The sequence below is a fragment of the Amblyraja radiata genome, chromosome 30 (genome assembly GCF_010909765.2).
Source record: "Amblyraja radiata isolate CabotCenter1 chromosome 30, sAmbRad1.1.pri, whole genome shotgun sequence".
Taxonomy (NCBI): Eukaryota; Metazoa; Chordata; class Chondrichthyes; order Rajiformes; family Rajidae; genus Amblyraja; species Amblyraja radiata.
The window spans coordinates 10,138,728-10,145,953 of record NC_045985.1 but is presented as its reverse complement, the minus strand read 5'-3'; the positions used below and the strand labels follow the sequence as shown (position 1 = coordinate 10,145,953).

At 46.5% G+C, this 7,226-nt stretch overlaps 1 long non-coding RNA gene across 1 annotated transcript; it reads left to right on the top strand.

Moving 5' to 3' along the window:
- Nucleotides 1–590: 590 nt before the first annotated feature.
- Nucleotides 591–6,596, top strand: LOC116989880. The gene is made up of 3 exons (XR_004416357.1): nt 591–632; nt 724–819; nt 6,516–6,596. It is a non-coding gene; the product is annotated as an uncharacterized LOC116989880 (long non-coding RNA).
- Nucleotides 6,597–7,226: the final 630 nt, after the last annotated feature.

The window sequence follows — 7,226 nt, the reverse complement described above, 5'->3', positions numbered from 1 at the left end:
GTTCTCCAGAGGTGCTACTTGACCCGCTGAGTTAATCCAGCACTTTGTGTCTTTTGTTGTGAAGCAGCATCTGCAGTTCCATGTTTCTGCATCTTCACACTGAACACTTGCAGCCGAATTACATTCATTCCCCGAGACGGCTGCGTGCGCAGTGTCAGCAGTTTCAGCGAATGGGAATGCGTTTTAAACCAGGAAGTGGATGGTTAAAATCAAATGTTAAAATGGCTTCGAAGGAGCAGGTCGAGGGATGGACGGAGGAGGCAGTTTGTCCCATCTGCCTGGATTTCTTCACCGATCCGGTGTCACTGGAGTGTGGGCACTACTTCTGCCGCTCCTGTATCACACAGAGTTGGGACAGGGAGGGGAGAAACTCCTGCCCGGAATGTAGGGAGGAGTTTACAGACCGCACCCTCAGGGTGAGTCGGGCCTTGGCGAGACTGTCTGAGAGAGCTCGAACACTGAGCCTGAATCGGACAGAGAAGGAAAGTAAACTTCAGTGCGAGGAACATCAGGAAGAACTGAAGCTGTTTTGTGAAACTGACAATAAGCTGATCTGTGTGATTTGTGCAGCTGGGCGGGAACACAAGTCTCACAGCTTCATGCCGGTTAAAGAAGCTGTTGAAACCTACAAGGTAAAAGCAAACCGATTTTGATCGCATCATTGTTTAATTCCATTTTTATAATCCAACACTTGTATTCTCTGATTTTCAAACATAATCCCAGGTTCAGGTTAAAGATTCCTTCCAGTCTCTTACAAAAAAGGAATCAGAGATCCAGCGAATGGAGCAGCAACAGAAACAGAAGATTTCTGGAGTTCTGGTGAGGCTTTTAAGTTTCGATTTCCTGATCTTGTGTAGATTTGATCCCTGTGATGCGTGTAATAATAGGGCAGCGCAGTGACACAAGTAGTGCTGCTGTCTCCTAGTTCTGGTGAGCGGGTTCGATCCTGACCTCGGATGCTGCCCGTGTGGTTCACGCCTTCTCCCTGTGACCGCGTCGGATTCCTTCCACATCCCCAATACACGCTGGTTCAATGGTCAATCGGTGACTGTTATAATCCCTGGGAAAGTGGGTGGTGGACGGATGAATAGGAATTAATGGGCACGTGAAAAGGAACAGGCAGCAGGGAATTGTATTGGGGTAGAGGATTGATGGGTTATAACATTAGTTGGCTCAACACTGACGTTCCTGACAGCGCCATCCAGCTATCGGGGCGTCATTTACTCCGAGCGGACAGGACATCAGACTCCGGCAAGACCAGAGGTGGGGGTCTGTGCATTTATGTAAATAAAGCATGGTGCACGGACTCCACCATCATCGAGAGTCACTGCTCAGCTAACCTTGAGTTCCTCTTGGTTAGATGCAGACCGTTCTATCTGCCCAGAGAGTTCACCTCCACTGTTGTGACTGCAGCCTATATCCCTCCTGATGTTAATGCCAAGCTTGCAATGAAAGAGCTGCATACTGCCATTAGCAATCAACAGACGCACAACCCCGAGGCAGCCTTCATTGTTGCGGGTGACTTCAATCACTCTAACCTGAAGACTGTACTCCCCAAATTCCACCAACATGTCTCCTTCCCCACTAGAGTAGACAAGACACTGGACAAAGTCTACACCAACATGGCTGAAGCCTACAAAGCCATCCCCCTCCCCCACCTTGGTCAGTCTGATCACGTCTCATTGTTCCTGCTCCCTAAGTACTCCCCACTCATCAGACGGGTTAAACCAACTGTGAGGACAGTTAAAGTCTGGTCAGAGGAAGCGGACTTCACACTTCAGCAGTGTTTTGGAAACACTGACTGGAAGGCGTTTGCAGCCCAGGCCACCCTTGACTCCCACACGGACATTGATTCCTACACATCCTCTGTTCTGGACTTTATAAACTCCACCATCAATAGTGTCACCTCCCTCAAACAGGTGACCATATTCCCGAATCAGAAGCCATGGATGAACAGCGAGGTCAGGCTACTGCTGAAAGCACGGGACACCGCTTTCAGGTCAGGCGATGCTCGAGCCTACAGTTCAGCCAGGGCTAACCTGAAGAGGGGCATCAAGAAGGCCAAGCACTGCCATAAGCTCAGGATTGAGGAGCACTTCAACAACAACTCCGACCCCCGACGCATGTGGCAAGGCATCCAGGCCATCACGGACTACAGACCCTCCAACACCACCCCCACATCCAGCGACGCCTCCTTCCTTGAGGAGCTTAACCACTTCTATGGCCGCTTCGACAGGGACAATCTAGAGACAGCCATCAAGGCTGTGCTACCTGCCGATCACCAACCCCTCACACTCACCCCCTACGACGTATTCGTGGCACTGAGTAGGACTAATGCACGTAAAGCTGCTGGCCCTGACGGCATCCCCGGGCGCGTGCTCAGGGCCTGTGCTGCGCAGCTGACAGACGTCTGGACTGACATCTTCAACCTGTCACTTGCCCAAGCAGTTGTCCCCACGTGCCTTAAATCCACCTCCATCGTGCCAGTGCCAAAACACTCCACTGCGGCAAGCCTCAACGACTTCCGCCCAGTTGCACTTACCCCCATCATCACCAAGTGCTTCGAGAGGCTGGTCCTGGCACACCTCAAAAGCTGCCTACCCCCCACACTGGATCCCTATCAGTTTGCCTACCGCAAGAACAGGAGTACGGAGGATGCCATCTCAACGGCACTTCACTCCGCCCTCTCCCACCTCGACAACAGAGACACTTACGTAAGAATGCTGTTCATCGATTACAGCTCAGCATTCAACACCATTATACCATCAAAACTGATCACCAAACTCGGTAACCTGGGCATCGACCCCTCCCTCTGCAACTGGATACTGGACTTTCTAACCAACAGACCCCAGTCTGTTAGGTTAGACAAGCACACCTCTTCAACCCTCACCCTGAACACCGGCGTTCCACAGGGCTGTGTGCTGAGCCCCCTCCTCTACTCCCTCTTCACCTATGACTGCACACCTGTACATGGTACTAACACCATCATCAAGTATGCAGATGATACAACGGTGATTGGCCTCATCAGCAACAACGATGAGTCGGCCTACAGGGAGGAGGTCCAGCACTTAGCAGCATGGTGCGCTGACAACAACCTGGCCCTTAACTCCAAGAAGACCAAGGAGCTCATTGTAGACTTCAGGAAGTCCAGGGGCAGCACGCACACCCCCATCCACATTAACGGGACGGAGGTGGAACGTGTTTCTAGCTTCAGGTTCCTGGGAGTCAACATCTCCGATGACCTCTCTTGGACCCACAATACCTCAACTCTGATCAAGAAGGCTCACCAGCGTCTCTTCTTCCTGAGGAGACTGAAGAAGGTCCATCTGTCTCCTCAGATCCTGGTGAACTTCTACCGCTGCACCATCGAGAGCATCCTTACCAACTGCATCACAGTATGGTATGGCAACTGCTCTGTCTCCGACCGGAAGGCATTGCAGAGGGTGGTGAAAATTGCCCAACGCATCACCGGTTCCTCGCTCCCCTCCATTGAGTCTGTCCAAAGCAAGCGTTATCTGCGGAGGGCGCTCAGCATAGCCAAGGACTGCTCTCACCCCAACCATGGACTGTTTACCCTCCTACCATCCGGGAGGCGCTACAGGTCTCTCCGTTGCCGAACCAGCAGGTCCAGGAACAGCTTCTTCCCGGCGGCTGTCACTCTACTCAACAACGTACCTCGGTGACTGCCAATTACCCCCCCACCCCCCGGACACTTATTATCACTTATTATTATTTATTTAAATCATTTGCTATGTCGCTCTTCCAGGGAGATGCTAAATGCATTTCGTTGTCTCTGTACTGTACACTGACAATGACAATTAAAATTGAATCTGAATCTGAATCTGATTACCCTCACGATATTTCAGAAGCTTTTAGACAAACTGTCTAAATGCATTGGAAGTCTGAAGAAGGGTCTCGACACGAAACGTCGCCTATTCATTCTTTTAATAGATGCTGCCTCACCCGCTGAGTTCCACCAGCATTTTTGTCTACCTTGGACAAACTATTGAATTGCCAAAGTAAATAAAAAATGCACAGGCCAAATGTAACCGTTAAAGTCGTGAGGAAACACAATCAGTGACATTATGTAAATGGACTGGATGGGTTGGAGTTTGTAAAATGTGTGCAGGATAGTTTTTTGCAGCAATACATAGAAGTACCTACTAGAGAAGGGGCGGTGCTGGACCTCCTGTTAGGAAATGAGACGGGTCAGGTGGCAGAGGTATGCGTTGGGGAACAGTTCGGGACCAGTGATCACAATACCATTAGTTTCAATATAATTATGGAGAGGGTCAGAACCGGACCTAGGGTTGAGATTTTTGATTGGAGAAAGGCTAACTTTGAGGAGATGCGACAGGATTTAAAAGGAGTAAATTGGGACATTTTGTTTTATGGGAAAGATGTGGAAGAGAAATGGAGTACATTTAAAGGTGAAATTTTAAGAGTACAGAATATTTATGTCCCTGTTCGGTTGAAAGGAAATAGTAAAAATTGGAAAGAGCCATGGTTTTCAAGGGAAATTGGACACGGTTCAGAAAAAGAGTGAGATCTACAATAATTATAGGCAGCATGAAGTAAATGAGGTGCTTGAGGAGTATAAAGAATGTAAAAAGAATCTTAAGAAAGAAATTAGAAAAGCTAAAAGAAGATATGAGGTTGCTTTGGCATATTAATAGCAAAAGGATAACGAGGGATAAAACTGGTCCATTAGAGAGTCAGAGTGGACAGCTATCTGCAGAGCCAAAAGAGATGGGGGAGATATTGAACAATTTCTTTTCTTCGGTATTCACCAAGGAGAAGGATATTGAATTATGTGAGGTAAGGGAAACAAGTAGAGTAGCTATGGAAACTATGAGATTCAAAGAAGAGGAAGTACTGACACTTTTGAGAAATTTAAAAGTGGACAAGTCTCCAGGTCCGGACAGGATATTCCCTAGGACATTGAGGGAAGTTAGTGTAGAAATAGCAGGGGCTATGACAGAAATATTTCAAATGTCATTAGAAACGGGAATAGTACTGGAGGATTGGCGTACTGCGTATATTGTTCCATTGTTTAAAAAGGGGTCTAAGAGTAAACCTAGCAATTATAGACCTGTTAGTTTGACGTCAGTGGTGGGCAAATTAATGGAAAGGATACTTAGAGATAATATATATAAACATCTGGATAAACAGGGTCTGATTAGGAACAGTCAACATGGATTTGTGCCTGGAAGGTCATGTTTGACTAATCTTCTTGAATTTTTTGAAGAGGTTACTCGGGAAATTGATGAAGGTAAAGCAGTGGATGTTGTATATATGGACTTCAGTAAGGCCTTTGACAAGGTTCCTCATGGAAGGTTGGTTAAGAAGGTTCAATGGTTGGGTATTAATGGTGGAGTAGCAAGATGGATTCAACAGTGGCTGAATGGGAGATGCCAGAGAGTAATGGTGGATGGTTGTTTGTCAGGTTGTAGGCCAGTGACTAGTGGGGTGCCACAGGGATCTGTGTTGGGTCCACTGTTGTTTGTCATGTACATCAATGATCTGGATGATGGTGTGGTAAATTGGATTAGTAAGTATGCAGGTGATACTAAGATAGGTGGGGTTGTGGATAATGAAGTAGATTTTCAAAGTCTACAGAGAGATTTATGCCAGTTGGAAGAGTGGACTGAAAGATGGCAGATGGAGTTTAATGCTGATAAGTGTGAGGTGCTACATCTTGGCAGGACAAATCAAAATAGGACGTACATGGTAAATGGTAGGGAATTGAAGAATGCAGGTGAACAGAGGGATCTGGGAATAACTGTGCACAGTTCCCTGAAAGTGGAATCTCATGTAGATAGGGTGGTAAAGAAAGCTTTTGGTGTGCTGGCCTTTATAAATCAGAGCATTGAGTATAGAAGTTGGGATGTAATGTTAAAATTGTACAAGGCATTGGTGAGGCCAATTCTGGAGTATGGGGTACAATTTTGGTCGCCTAATTATAGGAAGGATGTCAACAAAATAGAGAGAGTACAGAGGAGATTTACTAGAATGTTGCCTGGGTTTCAGCAACTAAGTTACAGAGAAAGGTTGAACAAGTTAGGGCTTTATTCTTTGGAGCGCAGAAGGTTAAGGGGGGACTTGATAGAGGTCTTTAAAATGATGAGAGGGATAGACAGAGTTGATGTGGATAAGCTTTTCCCACTGAGAGTAGGGAAGATTCAAACAAGGGGACATGACTTGAGAATTAAGGGACAGAAGTTTAGGGGTAACATGAGGGGGAACTTCTTTACTCAGAGAGTGGTGGCTGTGTGGAATGAGCTTCCAGTGAAGGTGGTGGAGGCAGGTTCGTTTTTATCATTTAAAAATAAATTGGATAGTTATATGGACGGGAAAGGAATGGAGGGTTATGGTCTGAGCGCAGGTATATGGGACTAGGGGAGAATACGTGTTCGGCACGGACTAGAAGGGTCGAGATGGCCTGTTTCCATGCTGTAATTGTTATATGGTTATATGGTTATATTATATATTGTTGTTCACCTTTTATTTCACAGGAACAGTCACACGACCTTCAGTCCAAGATCACATCCCAGTATGCTGAACTGCACCAGATTCTCACTGAGAAAGAGCAGCGCACACTGGCAGATATCCGGGAGGAAGAGAAGAAGATTCTGAATACAATGGAGAAAAATCTTGGAAAGATTCAAGAGAATTTAAATTCCATTCAAGAGGAACTCTTAAAGTTGCAGCAACAGATGGATCAAAATAACAGTGTGGTGTTTCTGAAGGTGAGGGGTTACACTACAGTTTGGTGAAGTGAAAGTGCACAGTCACAAAATGGTGGGTGAAATTCCAGAAATAAATGCTGCATTTACCAGTAATTCGGAACTGAGTAAATGTTCCCTCTGTTCCAGCTGTTGTTGTTCAGAAACTAATTGGCCTCCCGCTGAATCTATGGGATCTTATGACTGTCTGGCCGGAATGTAGAGAGGTGTTTGTATTATGTGGAGTTTAGAACAACGACAGGTGATCCTATATCTGATCCCAAGGACCACGAATTGACAGACGGCAGTGAATATCTGGGAGTCTCCAACCAAGAGACTCTGAGACGTTTTACATGTTAGACATATTTTTAAACCAGAGGAGGATACATTTAAAAGAAATTTGGGGAATTGTAATTGACGGGAATGAGGCAAAGAGGAGGACGGTTCATCTCAGTCAATTGAGATTTGTGTTTTATTTCTTTCAGGAGGAAGCAGGTCGCA